Source organism: Pan troglodytes, chromosome 13 (assembly GCF_028858775.2).
Source record: "Pan troglodytes isolate AG18354 chromosome 13, NHGRI_mPanTro3-v2.0_pri, whole genome shotgun sequence".
Lineage (NCBI taxonomy): Eukaryota > Metazoa > Chordata > Mammalia > Primates > Hominidae > Pan > Pan troglodytes.
Window position 1 is genome coordinate 9,681,281 of NC_072411.2, and position 23,059 is coordinate 9,704,339.

Consider the following 23,059-nt stretch of genomic DNA (forward strand, 5'->3'; position numbering starts at 1 on the left):
TTTAATATATAATACAGCAAAAGAAAAGTTTCTTTTCTAAAGGCTTCTCTATACCTTTTTTAATAGTTGAATTTCATTTCTGAAGGCTCCTAAAAAGAATAGAATTTAGATCTTAATTAAAGAGGAAATATATTTTCCGTGTTTAATTTAAATTACATTCCATCAGTCATTTGCAATCTTAGCCTACACGGAATTTTTTTTTTTTTGGTAGTTTTTATTTTTGGGCTTTAGGAGGGGATTCCCAATAACCTCTATATAAATATTTCTAATCTCTATATAAATATTTTAACATTTCAATGTAAATTAGTTTTTTAAAGCTATTTTATCCATAAAAATAATGAATTTGCATGGCTGAGGGTGAAATAATGTGTTACCAGGACCCGTCAGTTTTGGGGGTTGTGAGTAGATCCCATCTTCATGTTCCTCCAGCCCAGCCCAAGCCTGGCTCAGGTCCTCCTCCCCCATTTGTCAGGAACCACCATCCCCAGGGATTCTATGTGCCCTGCCTGACCAGTGTTCTCCATCAGAGTTTACCAATCTTTTGTTCATTCCCTCAGAGCACAGCTAAGCAAGAGTACACTAATTTGAAAATTAACTCAAGCAAATAGAGGAACAATATCCCCAACACATTGCATTTTAACATAGGGTTTCCTGGACACACTGTTTCAACCCAAGAGTTGGGCTAATAGTAGGAGTTCCATCTGCTAAAATACGGCTGTCAGCTTCAGAGGGAAATTGATGAACGTCTTCATAGTTTGTTTTTACTTTTCACTTGGCACTGTTTCTAAAATTTCCTCTGAAGCCAAAAAATAAGTTATTTCCCAGCACACTGGGCACTTTTCATTTATCATTGGATTGATTTTTGTAACTTGCAGTAGGAGCTGAAATCGACCAGGGGGTTCTTATCCAACAGACAGCAGCAAAACTCTGTGTATCTGCGTTCCTTTCAACAAGCGTGACTTCCTCAATGGCATCATTCGTGAGCGTAACACAGAGCTCAGCAATAACATTTCTTCACTAACCCTACCAGGTATCCAACATAGGATGTTACTTCCTTTCACTGTTTTCCGACTCCTGGCAGATATTAATCATTGGGATTTGGGAACAAGGAAATAGAATTTCTGAGAATGCTTGGGAATTCCCAAATTCATATGATTTTCATAACACTTCACTTACAAGTTTTTGAAAAATAATAAGTGACTATAATAACAAGCAAATAGTCGTTTTTTTCTGTAACAGGATTATATGAAAAGTTTTAGTAGTCTTCTGTTTTTAAAAGATATGATAACAAATGATGATTTCTTATTATTAGGAGCCAACATATTGTAACAAGATTATAAAATCCAATAGCATTAATAGAGAAAACATTAAAAAGAAATGAATGTTATCACAAAATAAATGCTAAAGAAAAGTCCTTTAAAGATTGAAAGGTAACACCACAAATACTTAATGCTTTAATCGTTGTTTACATGACATTGTTAAACAAGGCATCAATCATCCCCTCCAATACCATTTAAATAACATAACATTCTGATCTCCTGGCAAGATGAATAGCACTAGAAAGAAGCAACTGTCAAAATTGCCGATTTAAGGGCATATTTTGTTTCTAAAACTTGGCATTGCTTAGAAAACCTCTCATAGGATTTGTAAAACATATACTATGCCTATGAACACATTAATATTTATTTGCAGAAATGGTTCACTGTTAGCAGTGGACAAGGCCATGAACACACACTTGTAACACAGCAACAGATACAAGAAAGTCTGACTGAGGCTCCTTTACTGCTCCTGTCCTGTTCACCTTAACTTTCATCTCCACATGTCAGTGCTTCCTCATCTTGCTTGACTTGAAGTCAGTGCATTTCTTCAAGCCAGTAAGTTCTCTATACTGACTATTAAGCTGTAATTTTCACAGGAAAATTAGAATGTTCCTTCCCATTTTCCTAATTTCTCAACTGATTTTTCTCAGAATTCAGAATCCATAAATATGGAAATGCCAGGAGAGAATTTCCAAATGGAAATGCTGTTCCCTTCGTCCATTTTCAGAAGAAACCGTAGGATAGTGTTATCCTTCTCTTCTCCAATTTTTTTTTCCTGCAAACTTATGGTTATCACCTCTTTAAGTGAGTAGCTCACAATTTTGCCTCCCCTGCAAATGGTCCCAAAACGGTGAAGTGGGTCCTCTTTAGCTGTGTCTTTAGTACATAATCCTGCATTTCTGACCATATGCAGGGAGTGTGACCCAGGGAAGGATCCCTGACTCAATGGGATTTCTCTTGCTGTCTCTAGAATTTGAACACCGGAACCCAGACGTACAGAGGCTGGGAGCCATCGTGGTGTGCTATATTGATGACGGCAGCAGTGGGTGGTGTGGCGGCAGTAATTTGACAGCTACCTGTTGCTGACATCCCAGGAACTGCCTGAACCTCCTCTTTCCCAGTCATAAGATATCTAAGATTCTGCAGTATTCTTCATTAAATCCTAGCATGGTTTAAGCTAGCCAGAATTAGGTTCTGTTGCTTTCAATCAACAGAACCTTAGCTAATACGTTGTTATTTCCTGGTCTTTGTTCCTTTAATTTTCCAGGAAAAGAAGGGAAAATGGCTTACTGGTTTTAAAAAGAGACAAGGGACAACATACCATTTATGCAAAATTTAGAAGCACTCAAAGGAAACTCTGGAAAGTTCCTGAGACATATATAGGTAGGATCAGCATAAAACTTGAACAGTGTATCTAGATCATGGTTGCCATGGTTGCCTTGACACAATGAACATCTGTATCAAGATCATATTTTCTTGGTGGGACAGAGAGAAGCACAAGGCAGGACTCACATTTACAGTAATCCTTGTTTTCCAGGGACCATACAACCCAGTTTGTCCAGAGCTGTTCATCTTAAGTTTGTTATCCCACCATAATTATAAATAGAACCTCCTTTTTCTCTCAAGAATATCCCACTTTGGATGATAATTTCTGTGACTACCCATTAACAATATTTAATAACTATAGAAAACTGCTTCTCTATATTTTTTGTATGTTTGAAACATTTTATAACAAAAACATCTTTAAAGTTATCACCTACACAGAATATAGCTGCCAAATGCTCCTACTCTGCTATTCTGACCATGAATCCCTCTGGGGCCCCTTCCTCCAACGGCGCTTGTGAGGATGAAATGAAATAAGCTCTATGAAGTGCCCAACAGTGACCAACACTGAATAAAATACAGCCACCATAGGTGGCCTTCCCTTATGTTCACCAAACTCCTGATAAGTTATTCGGTGATGTTTTAATCTTAATATTTTATGTAGATTATACATTCATCTGATTCAAAATGCAAAAGGTACAAAAGCGTATACAGTTAAAAGTTTCCCAACCCACTACCATTTATCTCCCTGGAGGCAACTGTTTCCAGATTTTTGAATATCCTTAAAGAATATCATACGTATGGAAAAGAAAGATTATATATTATGGGGTTATATTCCAATAAACTTATGAAAATATTGTAAGCTGAAAATGCATTTAATACACTTAACCTACTAAACATCATAGCTTAGCTCGGCCTACCTTAAACACTCACATTAACCTACAGTTAGGCAAAATCATCTAACAGAAAGCCCATTTTATAATAAAGTGGGCTTTGAATATCTCGTGTAATATAATGAATACTGTACTGAAAGTGGAAAACAGAATGGTTGTATGAGTACTCAAAGTACAGCTTCTGCTGAATGTGTATTGCTTTCAAACTATCTTAAAGTTGAAAACTCATAAGTCAAAATATTCTAAGTCAGGGATTGTTTGTACTTCTACTTTACATGATGAAATTGAGCCTTGAAGAGATTAAGTGACTCGCCCAAGGTCACACTGGCAGTTAAATAGTGAAACTTGGATCCAAATTGTTCAGTCACTACATGTATTGTCTTGAAATTTGAAAAAGAGGAAGAGGAATTAAACTACTAAATTGAAGGACTATTTTAGGCATAGAAGAAGCAGATGCCTTCATGTCCAAGTGATTGTGAAAAGCCCACTTGCCCCAAAATATGTCTCCTGGTCATATGAAATTCCACCATTTGAGATTTTTACCTGGGGATTTAGAGTAATCTGCTGTTTTCCTAGAGCTCCCCCAAAACAGAAATAGAAAGTTTTGGAAGGCTAAATATATGCTAACATTGGAAAACTCATTTTCTCCCCTTCGTAAGGCAAGGTACTGAAGGAGGGGGCCCTACGGGCCGTGCAGGGATATCCTGGAGGCATGGGGAGAAGAAACTGAAAGGCAAGTTTGTATGGAACAAAGAATACCGATCTCAGGATTCTCCCTTGAACCTGCCCTAACTTTGTTCAAATAGACTTAGCCACTGACCTGCTGTCAAAAGACCACAGCCAATCTGACTTGTTTTCAATATAATGATGAATATTGATTTGGTCCCTTCATCCAACATTCTCAGCTGGATCTTTTTGACCGAGGATATACATTACTAGGTGAGTACAGGCAGTTAATTCTTCCACACGGGACTTCGGAGTTTCTGAGTTAACCAGAATCACCCACCTTAACATCTGCCAGTTTATACCCCAAGTCCTGACCAGTGCCCCCTACCTGCTATGCCTCATGTTTCCAATAGAGCATAAAATCAGAAATGAAAGATGAAACATCATAGCCAATATCACAGAAATACAAAGGATCCTAAGAAACTGCTAGGTATAATTACACACTAACTAATTGGATCATCTAGAAGAAATGGATAAATTCCCAGACACATAAAACCTACCAAGATTGACTCATGAAGAAATTTAAAAATCTGAACAGACTAATAGCAAGCAAGGAGGTTGAATCAGTAAGAAAATGTCTCCTATCAATGAAAAACCCAAAACCAGATGGCTTCCCAGATTAATTCTACCAAATATTTTAAGAAGAACTAATACCAGTCTTTCTCAAACTCTTCCAAAAAGCTGAAGTGGAGGGAATACTTCCAAACTCATCTGACAGGGCCAGCATTACCCTGATTCCAAAGCCAGACAAGAACACTACAAGAAAGGAAAATGACAGGCCAATATCCTTGATCTACATAGATGCAAAAATCCTCAACAAAATCCTAGCAAACCAAATTCAATAGCACATTGAAAGAATCATTCACCATGATCATGTCATGGTTCAACATAAGCAAATCAATACATATAATATACCATATTAGAAAAATAAAGGATAGAAACTATATGGCCATCACAATAGATACAGAAAAAGCTTTTGACAAAATTCGAAACCCTTTCATGGTGAAAAAAAAAAACACCCAACAGATCACGTATTGAGGGACTGTATCCCAAGAAAATAAAGGCCATATATGACAAACCCATAGCTAACACCATAATCAATGGTGAAAAGTTGAAACTTTTCCTCTACCATCAGGAACAAGACAAGGATGCCCACAGACACCACTTCTCAGGGTAATTAGGCAAAAGAAAGAAATAAAAGGCATCCTAATAGGAAAGGAAGAAGTGAAACTGTCTCTACTGACGGCGTGATCTTGTTATATATAGAAAACCCTACAAACTTCACTAAAAAAAGGTTAGAACTCAACACAAAGAAGGGAACAATAGACACTGGGGGCCTCCAAAGGTGGGAGGGAAGGATGGTGGGAGCAAGGGTTGAAAAACTACCTATCGATTACTATGCTCACTGCTTGGGTGGTGGGATCATTAGAAGCCCAAACCTCAGCACCATGCAATATACCTGTTTAAGAAACCTGTACATCTACGCTCCTGACTCTAAAATGAAACATACAATATTTAAAAAACAAAAACAAATAAATACAATTTGAAAACTGTTAGAACTGAACTGATAGGTGAAATCAGTAAAGTTGTAGGATACAAAATCAACAGATAGAGCCTTGAACACAGCAACATCCAGCTGTCTGACACGAAAGTCTCAGGGGCAAGAAAACCTCTATATGAACTCAGAAACAATGAGCTAAGTTGTGTTTATGTCTGAAAGGATGTTAAGAACTTCATTCATGTTACATCAGAGCCAACAGAAAGAACCAACAGGAAACCTGTACCCAACAAACAGAAATGACAAGATGAAGGGAAAGCAGAGGTGAGGGCTTACCTTAGAAAGGGCAAGTGATTAGCTCAATATGCAATACAATGTTTGCTCCTGAGCCAAAAATTTGTACAACAATTTGGATATTACTTGCACAACCAGAAAAATCAGCCACTCATTAGGAAAATGTGTTTCTGTATAAGTCTTAGGACTCAGCTATCTATAATAACATGAAAAGACAATATTTTCATCCAAAATGAGTATTTTTGTTTGTCTTGGCTTGTTATTCTAACGTCAACAGCCTCTAAATAAACTGTTGAAGTACATGATATAACCACCTCTTTCTCCATCTTTCCCATTGCTCCCATAGGGTTTCAGTTGTGCAATTTCACCATTAGCAAAGCTTTTTGCTGAAATCTGGCTTTTCAAAGGGAGAGTATCCAGAAACAGAAGATGCTGATCTGGGAGGCTCTTCCTAATAGAACTGCTGCTTCAGTTTAACTTGAAAAAGCCCACACCCAGTTCCTAATGACAAACATCTGAACACCGGGTCTTCCCCTGAGCAAGACCATTCTATGCCTCCTGCTCGCTCTGTTCTATAAGCAACCCACAGATTGCTCCCTGTGAAGAGGAGCCTGCAAGGGGAGCAGCATTCCACCAGACCCTGATTTAGCAAGATATTTCCGTATCATTCCCCCAACCAGCTGGAAGTCCTCCACTGCTCTTGTGTAAAAATCTAACTCATCTCGCTGAATTTCCTGATTTGAAAGTCTAATTCATTTCACCAAAAGTGTGACAGAAGGAAACCAAGTACACCATCTCTCTCTTACCAAACCAAAGCTATTGCATGTGCATTCTGGGGGAAAAACATGGTCCAAATATGTTATGGAGGGGGTGCCAGCCCAGTGTCATCCTCTTACTATTGCCATAGGATCTTGGCTGATGGCATCAGAGGAAAAACAAGTTTATCGATTACTTTCAACAATTAAGCTCACTCCTCCATGAAAAATATGTCACAAGTCCAATGTCTCTTATTAAAATAAGCACTGCAAAATATAAAGGAGTCACAGTTCTAAAATGGGACACACGTTCTCTAAGCGGTGAACCACGTTAGAGGTGCACTGTTTACATTGTTTAAAGTCCCCTGGAGCCAGGGTTTGGAAGCGCATCTGTTCTTTGGTGTTCTGGGATGAAGGAGAAAGGAAAATGTGCTGCCAGAAGTGAGTGGGAAGGAGCCCATGAGATAAAGGAAGTAAATCCATTTGCTGATTGCAATAATAATGGTAATACACGAAGCTATACATACATACATACATACATACATGCAAATTTTCACATTTTTTTAAGAAAAGAACTTAAGGCTTCCACTCATGTAATCAGCCCTTATGAACTCTCCTGATTAGCTGCAAGGAAAATCTTCCTTTCTCCTCTTTCTTGTACCATCCCGGGCTCCCTTTTGACTTGTTTTTTTTTTTTTAACTTATAAACAATCAGCTCATATTCTGAAGTTTGTAGTCGCCTCCGGCCCCCTCTCTCTCTATACGGCTCATTTACATTGGCAGCTGTCGTGCTGCTGGGCATCCTCAAACCCACAAGTTTCCCTTTAATGTTTGAGCAGACAAACATGATCATGCACTAGGCATCACTGTGCCACTCAAAATGCTTTTTTGTTTTTTTTATTGCATCTGAGAGAAATCTCAAAGTTGCAAACCTGGAGTCAGAATTGTCTCCATGTGTCTCAGTGGGAAGAGTATCGTGTGAAGAAACAAGTTGATTCTACTAATCAAAAGGAATTTTTTTTTGATATCAGGTCATCCTCCGAATGAATTTATATTACGGAGTGGAGGGTCACATGAAGAAAATGGTCAAACAGCACCACCTAGAGCAAGAGCTGAGAAGTGCAGCGGAGCCGGGCTGTGTCAGGAAAGAAAAGCAAGCTGGGGCCTGGCTCAGCGCTCTCCCCTCTGCTCCTGTCTGCACGGAAAGATTAGGATGACAGTGGCAGGAAGCCTGTGCACCTAGTATGCATCACTTGAAGGGAACACACAGATTCCAGTAAACAGTTGGAAGGAAATGTTAATACCAGGCTCTGCTAAACAATATGAAATGACTCCTAGATGAGACAAGCGACTTTCATCAAAGTTTCCTGATACCTGAAAAGACAGCCCAGGGGATCCTGCACTACATGTGGTGTATGTAAATTAAGCGGGTTTTTTTCCCCTTTGTAATCAAGGCTCATACACAAACAAAATCACACTTTAGAAACGGCCTATTTCAACTTGTAACTAGCTTGCTTTCAGGGGCTCCAGGTCAAAAAGAAATAGAGCACAAAGACGCTTTCTCCTTAGGGATCATACACAAATTCACTCTGTCCGTTTCTTTCCCACATGGAGCAACAAAGCCGTCAGACCTCTCCATCCACCCATCGGGTCCTTCCTGATTAAAGTGAGATAAATCACAGCCCTCTCTCTCCAGATGGCAGGCGACAAGAGGGGGATGCTTGCCTCAAGAAGTCCTCCCCATCCCTCTGCATTCATGCAAGCCCGAGCGGAGAGATGCAAGAAATTACGGATGCATTTTAATTCCCCAGACCCTGCAATTAAAAATGGAAATTTTTTGGCCACGCCTGTTGGCTCACGCCTGTAATCCCAGCACTTTCAGAGGCCGAGGTCGGCGGATCACCTGGGGTCAGGAGTTCGAGACCAGCCTGGCCAACATGGTGAAACCCTGTCTCTACTAAAAATACAAAAATTAGCTAGGAATGGTGGTGGGCGCCTGTAGTCCCAGCTACTCGGGAGGATGAGGCAGGAGAATCACTTGAACCCGGGAGGCAAAGTTTGCAGTGAGCCAAGATCGCACCACTGCACTCCACTCTGGGTGACAAAGCAAGACTTCATCTCAAAAAATGTTTTTAAAAAATGGAAGTGTTGTTCTTTCATTTGTAAATGTGTTTTGGTAAAAGAGGGGCAGTTTAAGCAACCCTTTCTATTGTCTACATTGTTAAAATTCATCCGACATGGACTCTTGACTCCGTTTTGCCTGGGCAGACCCAATTCAAGCATTTAAAACAGCTATAACCTCCTCAAATCAAAAAGAGGAATCAGCATTATTGCTAAGTTCAAATAAGGTCTTGTTTTATTTCATTTTTATTTTTGAATGCAGCCATTCCTCCATGTGCTGTCATCAGGTAAGATTGTCAGTCCTGATTAGGTAAAGGTATTATTACAAAATGCAATTCTTAAAAATTCAGTGTCTAACTACACTTTTAATAAGCCTTTCCCCCTCCCCTATGTATTCTCCCTTAGACACCCCTTCTCAAATTTAAAATCACAGAAACTAAAATATGATGCCTAAAGAGAGCCTAGCGACTGCCCAGTCCTCTAATTTGATGAGTGGGAGTACTGAAGCCCAGAGGAGGTCAAGTAATTTGTTCCCAATGTCTTAGATAAGAAGAAAATGACCAGCTGGGAAATCCCACTCATGTCAAGGCAGAGGCACAGGGCCACAGACTGTGGTTGAATTGTGCCACACTCCTACATCCTTCTTTAGGAATCACAGAACATTCCTGTGTTGAGTCGGAGTCACTGACTTCCTTTTCAGGCTGATTGAGTTCTGTCCTTACAGGCTGCGACAAGAAGTTTTGGTATTATGCTACACCAAGACCATTTATCTAGTTCAAGAAATGCACAGTCCTTAGAGCCCAGCAACTTTCCCCATGTCCAGTAAATGTAGCTTCTCCATTAGAAGCTGTCAGAATGGAGCCTTCTGGCTCATCTTGATTTTGATTTGTGCAAGAATGAATGGTTGTGCTAAGACAGCTTTCCTAGCTGATAGAGAGTGAAACTTTTTTCTCATAATCTATAAAAAAATTAAATTAGAACTTTTTTCGCATAATCTGTGAAAAAATATTAAACTAAATCTGGCTCGTCTTGATTTTGATTTGTGCAAGAATGAATGGTTGTGCTAAGACAGCTTTCCTAGCTGATAGTGAGCAAAACTTTTTTCTCATAATCTATAAAAAATATTAAATTAGAAGCATAGAGTTTATTTCATGACTTTTATCTTCCTGCAATTTTCTTGTGGGCATAAATGATTTGTTTTTATCCTGCCTGCCCCCCAATCCCTTTTCCAAGAGACTAAAAGAGTATGTAGTGCAAAGTGGAGACTCAAATATTTTTAATAAACAGTGATCCCAGCCACCCAGTGCATGTTGCCAAATGCCAACCCCATAAATAATCAAACACATCATCTCATTCAGCCAATCAAAATCAAGTGCCACCTATTTTTTTAAGTTTTCATAGCCCTTGGGCATCTGCTTTCTCAGCATTTCCCAAACTTGAGTCATTCTCATCCTGCCTTCCTAATTTTGCTCTGTCAATTACCTCTACTATTATTTATTTCATATATTTTTAAATAGACCCACTTTTGAAACTTAAATACACGCCTTTTAAAAGGAAGCTTTCTTACTACTATACATCAAAAGCCATTATTACTTGTTCTAAGTACTCATAACAACATGGTCACAACTATTAAAATTTACTAATGTGCATCCACATACTCTCTAAATTCATGGAGCATCTGCACACACTTTAAGAAACAATTCTGCATTACTCACTCAATTTTCTTGACATCCTTCTGAGGCAGGACAAACCTTGGGCCCAAAGAATTGAGGTAGGAGTCCAAGCAAGTTGCCAGCCACATAAAGGCAAACCTTGGCTCAGAAGTCAGGACTACCAGCCCCTAGGTTATGGTTCATGCTCTTTCCTCTGCTCTCCAGAACCTCCTATCTCCAAGTGTAGTTAGCAGCCCAGATGCAGCAGCATCCTCTAGAGACTTGTTAAAAATGCAGAAGCTCAGGCTCCACCCCAGGCCTATGCAGACTGAATCTGCATTTTAACAAGGTCCAGGTAATTCACGTGCACATTAAGTTTGAAAAGGCCTGGTCTAGATCAGCGGTTCTCTAACTTAGCAGCACATTAGAACCATCTGTAGAGACTTTAAAAATACCAGTGCCTGGGCTTCACCTCCCAGAGAATCTGACTTAAGTGTCTGGGGTTTGCCCTGAGTCTAGGTATTTTTAAAAACTCCTCAGCTTATACAAAGCTGGCAGGGCCGGGCACAGTGGCTCATGCCTATAATCCCAGCAGTTCGTGAGGCCAAAGTGGGCAGATTGCTTGAGTCCAGGAGTTTGAGATTAGCCTGGGCTAAAACCCCATCCCTACAAAAAAAAAAAATACAAAAAGTAGTTGGGCATGGTGGTGGCACATACCTGTAGTCCCGGCTACTCAGGAGGCTGAGTCCTCACTTCAACCCAGGAGGTCACGGTCTGGTCAACAGAGCAAGACCCTGTATCAAAACAAACAAACAAGCAAACAAAAAATGCTAGCAGCTTACCAGCTAGGGAGGCCTGTAGAGGCAAGTTTTCCAAATGGGGCTACATTAGTTGTTCCAGAACTTTAGCTGCATCAAAACCACCTGGATGGCTTGTTCAGCTACAGAGGGTCTGGCCATGCCCCTAGAGTTTCCAGCTGAGGGTCTGGAATGAGGCCCGATGATTTGCATTTCTAACAATCTCCAGGTGATGCTGATGCTGTGGGTCCAGGGACCACATTTTGAGAATCTATGCTAAATGAATCAGAGAAGACCAAAGCTCAAACTTATTCCAAGAACTTTTCAAGGCCCACCTGCAAGTTGTAGTGGAAGTAAGCATCTAAGGGTGCAAAAAAGTTTCACTGTAGACTAAGGCCTTTTACCTGAGCTCTCAAATGTTCACATTTCTCTTATCAACCTAAATAACAAACAGAGAGAGGCTCTCCACAAGAAAAAGATATTCGTTTAGAAACAGAGCCTTGCAATAGAAACAGGCAAGCCAGAGTAAACTATATGCATATTCACGGAGGTAAAGGAAGACAAAAGAAAAAATGAGGAAGATTATATGATCATTTGGAAATGATTATCCTTGGCTACAAAGATCAATAACAAAGGTGATGCCAGGCACAGGTTGGACAGGCAGTTGTTGGGCAAATATCCTTCAAAAGCATTGTTGTGTGCAAAGTTGCAAAGGGCTTTTTGCAAGATTGTGTTTTTTGCAGTCTTCTGTGATAAGTTTTTGTTATCAGGCATACAAGCCCAAGAATCCTTTATTGCATGGCCCTTCCTGGCTCTATTTGTCAGGGTTTTGGTTAGGGGAGGGGTATTTTTAACACTCTCAATGTAAAAAATGCCATAAGGTAGGTACCCCAATTGCTTGTTTCGTCTTCATAAAATAACTTTTCCACCCGAACAACGTCTACACATAAATTGTAAAAATACCCTGGCATGCAGTCCCTGGAAAAGTCTGGAGTCATTCTCGGGGTTCCCACCCAGGTGGGCAAGCGTAGCCACCACAGATAAACACAAAGTAGGGGTCCCCGCTGGGGTTCAGCGGCAGGCAGTGGCCCTGGTTCTGATATTTGGCTGAAAACGCAGCTCCTCTTTGTCACCCTCAGGACATTTCAGCTATTTCCTAGATAATAATCTCACTTCACCCTGCACAAAACAGGCACATGATCATGTCACTCTGACCTGGTTTGAGTCCAAGGAGAATTTTGTTTCTAAAATAATTTAGGTTAGTAGTTAAAATATGAACTTTGGGCCAGGAGTGGTGGCCCATGCCTATAATCCCAGCACTTCATGAGGCCAAAGTGGGCAGATTGCTTGAGTCCAGGAGTTTGAGACTAGCCTGGGCTAAAACCCCATCCCTACAAAAAAAAAATACAAAAAGTAGTTGGGCATGGTGGTGGCACATACCTGTAGTCCCGGCTATTCAGGAGGCTGAGTCCTCGCTTGAACCCAGGAGGTCACGGTCTGGTCAACAGAGCAAGACCCTGTATCAAAACAAAGAAACAAACAAACAAAAAATGCTAGCAGCTTACCAGCTAGGGAGGCCTGTAGAGGCAAGTTTTCCAAATGGGGCTACATTAGTTGTTCCAAAACTTTAGCTGCATCAAAACCACCTGGATGGCTTGTTCAGCTACAGAGGGTCTGGCCATGCCCCTAGAGTTTCCAGCTGAGGGTCTGGAATGAGGCCCGATGATTTGCATTTCTAACAATCTCCAGGTGATGCTGATGCTGTGGGTCCAGGGACCACATTTTGAGAATCTATGCTAAATGAATCAGAGAAGACCAAAGCTCAAACTTATTCCAAGAACTTTTCAAGGCCCACCTGCAAGTTGTAGTGGAAGTAAGCATCTAAGGGTGCAAAAAAGTTTCACTGTAGACTAAGGCCTTTTACCTGAGCTCTCAAATGTTCACATTTCTCTTATCAACCTAAATAACAAACAGAGAGAGGCTCTCCACAAGAAAAAGATATTCGTTTGGAAACAGAGCCTTGCAATAGAAACAGGCAAGCCAGAGTAAACTATATGCCTATTCACGGAGGTGAAGGAAGACAAAAGAAAAAATGAGGAAGATTATATGATCATTTGGAAATGACTATCCTTGGCTACAAAGATCAATAACAAAGGTGATGCCAGGCACAGGTTGGAAAGGCAGTTGTTGGGCAAATATCCTTCAAAAGCATTGTTGTGTGCAAAGTTGCAATGGGCTTTGTGCAAGACTGTGTTTTTTGCAGTCTTCTGTGATAAGATTTTGTTATCAGGCATACAAGCCCAAGAATCCTTTATTGCATGGCCTTTCCTGGCTCTATAAGTCAGTGTTTTGGTTAGGGTAGGGGTATTTTTAACACTCTCAATGTAAAAAATGACATAAGGTAGGTACCACAATGACTTGTTTGGTCTTCATAAAATAACTTTTCATAAAATCTCTGTAAACGTGGAAATATCTACACCGCTATCTCTGTAAATGTGTAAACATTTACAACGCTATCTGTATACACATGGAACTATTTACACCGCCGTCTCTATAAACATGGAAATATCTACACCGCTATCTCTATAAACATGGAAATATCTACACCGCTATCTCTATAAACATGGAAATATCTACACCGCTATCTGTATAAACATGGAAATATCTACACCGCTATCTGTATAAACATGGAAATATTTACACTGCTGTCTCTAAAAACATGGAAATATCTACAATGCTATCTCTATAAACACGCAAATAACTACATCACTGTCTCTATAAACATGGAAATATCTACACCGCTATCTCTATGAACATGGAAATATCTACACCGCTGTCTCTAGAAACATGGAAATATCTTCACCGCTATCTCTATAAACGTGGAAATATATACACCGCTATCTCTAAAAACATGGAAATATCTACACCGCTATCTCTATAAACGTGGGAACATCTACACCGCTAACTCTATAAACCTGGAAATATCGACACCGCTATAAGTATAAATGTGGAAATATCTACACCGCTATCTGTATAAACATGGAAATATCTACACCGCTATCTCTATAAACATGGAAATATCTACATCGCCATATGTATAAACAGGGAAATACCTATAGAGTCATCTGTGTAAACATGGAAATATCTACAATGCCATCTGTATACACATGGAAATACCTACACGGCAATCTGTGTATAGATGGAAACATCAACACCGCCATCTGTACAAACATGGAAATATCTACACTGGTATCTCTATAAACATGGAAATATCTACACTGCGGTGTGTATAAACATGGAAATATCTACACCGGTATCTGTATAAACATGGAAATACCTTCACCACGGTCTGTATAAACATGGAAATATCTACACCGCCATCTGCATGTCCATGGAAATATCTATGCCGCCATCTGTATAAAGATGGAAATATCTACACGGCCATCTGGGTATAGATGGAAATATCAACACTGCCATCTGTACAAACATGGAATTATCAACACCGGTATCTCTATAAACATGGAAATATCTGCACTGCCATCTGTAAAAACATGGAAATACCTATACAGTCATCTGTATAAACATGGAAATATCAACAATGCCATCTGTATACACATGGAAATATCTACACAGCCATCTGTATAAACATGTAAATATCTACACTGCTATCTCTATAAACATGGAAATATCTACACCGCCATCTCTATAAACATGAAAATATCTACACTGCCATCTCCATAAACATGGAACTAACTACTCCGCCATCTGTATAAACATGGAAACATCTACACCGCCATCTGTGTGAATAAGGAAATATCTACAATGCCATCTGTATACAGATATAAATATCTGCACCGCGAGCTGTATAAACATGGAAATATCTACATCACTATCCGTATAAACGTGGAAATACCAACACCGCTATCGGTATACACATGGAAATATCTACAATGCCATCTATATAAACATGGAAATATCTACACCGCTATGTCTGTAAACATGGAAATACCTACACCGCTATCTCTATAAACATGGAAATATCTACACCGCTATATGTATAAACATCGAAATATCTACACCGCTATCTGTATAAACATGGAAATATCTACGCCGCGATCTGTATAAACACGGAAATACCTACAAAGCGATCTGTATACACATGGAAATATCTACACCGCTATCTCTATAAACATGAAAATACTTACACCACCATCTCTATAAACATGGAGATATTTACACCGCTATCTCTATAAACATAGAGATGAATACACCGCCATCTCTATAAACATGGAAATATCTACACCGCCATCTGAATAAACATGGAAATATCTACACAGACATCTGTATAAACATGGAAATACCTACACTGCCATCTGTATAAACTTGGAAATATCTACACTGACATCTGTAGAAAAATGGAAATGTCTACAAAGCGATCTGTATAAACATGGGAATTTCTACACCGCTACGTGTATATACATGGAAATATCTACACCGCTATCTGTATCAACATGGAAATAACTACACCGCAATCTGTATAAACACGGAAATATCTACAATGCTATCTCTGTAAAGATGGAAATATCTACACAGCTATCTGTGTAAACTTGCAAATATCTTCACCGCTATCTGTGTAAATTTGGTAATACCTACACTGCAATCTGTGCAAAGATGGAAATACCTACACCGCTACCTCTGTAAACATGGAAATATCTACACCGATATCTGTATAAACATGGAAATATCTACACTGCCATCTCTATAAACATGGAAATATCTACAGCGCCATCTGTATAAACATGGAAATATCTACACCGCCATCTGTATACACATGGAAATATCTACACAGCCATCTCTATAAACATGGAAATATCTACACTGCTATCTCTATAAACCTGGAAATATCTACACAGCTATCTGTATAAACATGGAAATATCTACACCGCTATCTGTATAAACATGGAAATATCTACACCGCTATCTGTTTAAACATGGAAATATCTACACAGCTATCTGTGTAAACTTGGAAAAATCTACACAGCTATCTGTGTGAAAACGGAGATATCTACACAGCAATCTGTGCAAAGATGGAAATATCTACACTGTTATCTCTGTAAACATGGAAATGTCTACACCGCTATCTGTATAAACATGGAAATATCTATACCGCAGTCTCTATAAACATGGAAATATCTCCACCGCTATCTGTATAAACATGAAAATATCTACACCGCTTTCTGTATAAACATGGACATATCTACACCCCAATCTGTATAAACATGGAAATATCTACAACGCTATGTGTGTAAACATGGAAATATCTACTAAGCTATGTGTGTAAACTTGGAAATATCTACACAACTATCTGCGTAAACATGGAAATATCTACACGGCAATCTGTGCAAAGATGGAAATATCTACACCGCTATCTGTATAAACATGGAAATATCTCCACTCCCATCTGTATAAAGATGGAAATATGTACACCGCGAGCTGTAGAAACATGGAAATACCTACACCGCTATCTGTATAAACATGGAAATATCTACACCGCTATCTCTATAAACATAGAAATATCTACACCGTGATCTGTATAAACATGGAAATATTTACACCGCTATCTGTGTAAACATGGAAATTTCTACACCGTTATCTGTATAAATATGTAAATATCTACACCGCTATCTCTATAAACATGGAAATATCTACACCGCCATCTGTATAAACATGGAAATACCTATACAGTCATCTGTGTAAACATGGAAATATCTACAATGCCATCTGTATACACATGGAAATACCTACACGGCAATCTGTGTATACATGGAAACATCAACACCACCATCTGTACAAACATGGAAATATCTACACTGCCATCTCTATGAACATGGAAATATCTACACTGCGGTCTGTATAAACATGGAAATATCTTCACCGGTATCTGTATAAACATGGAAATACCTACACCACGGTCTGTATAAACATGGAAATATCTACACCGCCATCTGCATGTCCATGGAAATATCTACGCCGCCATCTGTGTAAACATAGAAATATCTACACGGCCATCTGTGTATAGATGGAAATATCAACAGCGCCATCTGTACAAACATGGAAATATCTACACCGCTATCTCTATAAACATGGAAATATCTGCACTGCCATCTGTAAAAACATGGAAATACCTATACAGTCATCTGTATAAACATGGAAATATCTACAATGCCATCTGCATACACATGGAAATATCTACACCGCCATCTCTATAAACAAGAAAATATCTACACTGCCATCTCCATAAACATGGAACTAACTACTCCGCCATCTGTATAAACATGGAAACATCTACACCGCCATCTGTGGGAATAAGGAAATATCTACAATGCCATCTGTATAAAGATATAAATATCTGCACCGCAAGCTGTATAAACATGGAAATATCTACATCGCTATCGGAATAATCGTGAAAATACCAACACCGCTATCGGTATAAACATGGAAATATCTACAACTCCATCTACATAAACATGGAAATATCTACCCCGCGATCTGTATAAACCTGGAAATATCTACACCGCGATCTGTATAAACATGGAAATATCTTCACCACGATCTGTATAAACATGGAAATATCTACACCGAGATCTGTATAAACATGGAAATATCTCCACCGCGATCTGTAAAAAGAAATGGAAATATCTACAGAGCCATCTCTATAAACATGAAAATATCTACAATGCCATCTCCATAAAGATGGAAGTATCTACTCCGCCATGTGTATAAACACGGAAATATCTACATCACCAACTTTGAAAACATGGAAATATCTACAACGCTATCTGTATAAACATGGAAATATCTACACCGCAATCTGCATGTCCATGGAAATATCTACGCCGCCATCTCTATAAACATGGAAATATCTACACGGCCATCTGTGTATAGATGGAAATATCAACACCGCCATCTGTACAAACATGGAAATATCTACACCGCTATCTCCATAAACATGGAATTATCTGCACTGCCATCTGTAAAAACATGGAAATACCTACAGAGCCATCTGTATAAACATGTAAATATCTACACTGCTATCTCTATAAACAAGAAAATATCTACATTGCCATCTCTATAAACATGAAAATATCTACACTGCCATCTCCATAAACATGGAACTAACTACTCCGCCATCTGTATAAACATGGAAACATCTACACCGCCATCAGTGTGAATAAGGAAATATCTACAATGACATCTGTATAAATATATAAGTATCTGCACCGCGAGATGTATAAACATGGAAAATCTACATCGCTATCTGTATAAACGTGGAAATACCAAAACCGCTATCGGTATGAACATGGAAATATCTACAACGCCATTTATATAAACACGGAAATATCTACACCGCTATCTGTATAAACATGGAAATATCTCTTCCGCGATCTGTATAAACATGGAAATATCTACAGCGCCATCTCTATAAACATTGAAATATCTACACTGCCATCTGTAAAAACATGGAAATATCTACACAGTCATCTGAATAAACATGGAAATATCTACACCACCATCTGTATAAACATGGAAATACCTACAATACCATCTGTATACACATGGAAATATCTACACCGACATCTGTATAAATATGGAAATATCTACACCGCAATCTGTATAAACATGGAAATATCCACACCGCCATCTGTAGAAAGATGGTAATATCTACACCGCTATCTCTATAAATATGGAAATATCTACACCGCCATCTCTATAAACATGAAAATATCTACACTGCCATCTCCATAAAGATGGAAGTATCTACTCCGCCATATGTATAAACACGGAAATATCTACACCACCATCTTTGAAAACATGGAAATATGTACACCGCTATCTGTATAAACATGGAAATATCTACACCGCCATCTGCATGTCCATGGAAATATCTACGCCGACATCTGTATAAATATGGAAATATCTACACGGCCATCTGTGTATAGATGGAATTATCAACACCGCCATCTCTACAAACATGGAAATATCTACACCGCTATCTCTATAAACATGGAAATATCTGCACTGCCATCTGTAAAAACATGGAAATACTTATACAGTCATCTGTAGAAACATGGAAATATCTACAATGCCATCTGTATACACATGGAAATATCTACACAGCCATCTGTATAAACATGGAAATATCTACACTGCTATCTCTATAAACATGGAAAAAGCTACACCGCCATCTCTATAAACATGAAAATATCTACACTGCCATCTCCATTAACAGGGAAATCACTACTCCGCCATCTGTATAAACATGGAAACATCTACAACGCCATCTGTGTGAATAAGGAAATATCTACAATGCCATCTTTATAATGATATAAATATCTGCACCGCGAGCTGTATAAACATGGAAATATCTACGTCGCTATCTGTATCAACGTGGAAATACCAACACCGCTATCGGTATAAACATGGAAATATCTACAACGCCATCTATATAAACATGGAAATATCTACACCGTTATGTCTAAAAACAAGGAAATACCTACACCGCTATCTCTATAAACATGGAAATATCTACACCGATATCTGTATAAAGATGGAAATATCTACAACGCTATCTGTATAAACATGGAAATATCTACACCGCGATCTACATAAACATGGAAATATCTACACCGCGATCTGTATAAACATGGAAATATTTTCACCACGATCTCTATAAACATGGAAATATCTACACCGCAATCTGTATAAACATGGAAATATCTACACAGACATCTGTATAAATATGGAAATATCTACACCGTCATCTGTATAAACATGGAAATATCTACACTGCCATCTGTAGAAAGATGGAAATGCCTACACCGCTATCTCTATAAATATGGAAATATCTACACCGCCATCTCTATGAACATGAATATATCTACACTGCCATCTCCATAAAGATGGAAGTATCTACTCCGCCATGTGTATAAACACGGAAATATCTACACCACCATCTTTGAAAACATGGAAATATCTACACCGCTATCTCTATAAACATGGAAATATCTACACCGCCATCTCTATAAAAATGAAAATATCTACACTGCCATCTCCATAAACATGGAACTAACTACTCCGCCACCTGTATAAACATGGAAACATCTACACCGCCATCAGTGTGAATAAGGAAATATCTACAATGCAATCTGTATAAAGATATAAATATCTGCACCGCGAGCTGTGTGAACATGGAAATATCTACATCGCTATCTGTATAAACGTGGAAATACCAACACCGCTATCGGTATAAACATGGAAATATATACAACGCCATCTATATAAACATGGAAATATCTACACCGCTATGTCTACAAACATGGAAATACCTACATCGCTATCTCTATAAACATGGAAATATCTACACCGCTATCTGCATAAACATGGAAATATCTACACAGACATCTGTATAAACATGGAAATATCTACACCGCCATCTCTATAAACATGAAAATAACTACACCGCCATCTTCAGAAACATGGATGCATCTACACCGCCATCAGTATAAACATGGAAATATCTACAATGCCATCTGTATAAACATGGAAATATCTACACCGCAATCTGTATAAAGTTGGAAATCTCTACACCGCAATCTGTATAAATATGGAAATAACTACACCGCAATCTCTATAGACATGGAAATATCTACACCGCGATCTGTATAAACATGGAAATATCTACACTGACATCTGTATAAAGATGGAAATATCTACACCGCGAGCTGTATAAACATGGAAATATCTACACCGCTATCTGTATAAACATGGAAATACCAACACCGTTATCTGTATAAACATGGAAATGTCTACACCGCTATCTCTATAAACATGAAAATACTTACACCACCATCTCTATAAACATGGAGATATTTACACCGCTATCTCTATAAACATAGAAATAACTACAACGCCATCTGTATAAAAATGGAAATATCTACACCGCCATCTGCATAAACATGGAAATATCTACACAGACATCTGTATAAACATGGAAATATCTACACTGCCATCTGTAAAAACTTGGAAATATCTACACTGACATCTGTAGAAAGATGGAAATGTCTACAAAGCGATCTGTATCAACATGGGAATTTCTACACCGCAACCTGTATAAATATGGAAATATCTACACCGCTATCTGAATCAACATGGAAATAACTACACCGCAATCTGTATAAACATGGAAATATCTACAATGCTATCTCTGTATACAAGGAAATATCTACACCGCTATCTGTAAAAACATGGAAATATCTAAACCGCAATCTGTATGAACATGGAAATATCTACACATCTATCTGTATAAATATGAAATATCGAAAGCGCTATCTCCATAAAAGTGGAAATATCTACACTGCTGTCTGTATAAACATGGAAATATCCTCACTGCTATCTCTATGAACATGGATATAACTACACCGCGATCTGTATAAACATGGAAATATCTACACCGCGATCTGTATAAACTTGGAAATATCTTCACCACGATCTGTATAAACATGGAAATATCTACACCGCTATCTGTATAAACATGGTAATATCTACACCACCATCTATATAAACATGGAAATATCTACACCGCCATCTGTATAAACATGGAAATATTTACAATGCCATCTGTAGAAAGATGGAAATATCTACACCGCAATCTGTGTAAATATGGAAATACCTACACCAATATCTGTAAAAACTTGGGAATATCTACACCACTATCTGTATCAACATGGAAATATCTACACCGCGATCTGTATAAACATGGAAATATCTACAGTCCCATCTCTATAAACATTGAAATATCTACACTGCCATCTGTAAAAACATGGAAATATCTACACAGTCATCTGAATATACATGGAAATATCTACACCGCCATCTGTATAAACATGGAAATAACTACAATACCATCGGTATACACATGGAAATATCTACACAGACATCTGTATAAATATGGAAATATCTACACCGCCATCTGTATAAACATGGAAATATCTACACTGCCATCTGTAGAAAGATGGAAATATCTACACCGCTATCTCTATAAATATGGAAATATCTACACCGCTATCTCTATAAACATGAAAATATCTACACTGCCATCTCCATAAAGATGGAAGTATCTACTCCGCCATGTATATAAACACGGAAATAACTACACCACCATCTGTGTAAACATGGAAATAACTACACCGCTATCTGTATAAACATGGAAATATCTACACCGCCATCTGCATGCCATGGAAATATCTACGCCTCCATCTGTATAAACATGGAAATATCTACACGGCCATCTTTGTATAGATGGAAATATCAACACCGCCATCTGTACAAACATGGAAATATGTACACCGCTATCTCTATAAAGATGTAAATATCTGCTCTGCCATCGGTAAAAACATGGAAATACCTATACAGTCATCTGTATAAACACGGAAATATATACAATGCCATCTGTATACACATGGAAATGTCTACACAGCCATCTGTATAAACATGTAAATATCTACACTGCTATCTCTATAAACATGGAAATATCTATAACGCCATCTCTATTAACATGAAAATATCTACACTGCCATCTCCATAAACATGGAACTAACTACTCCGCCATCTGTATAAACATG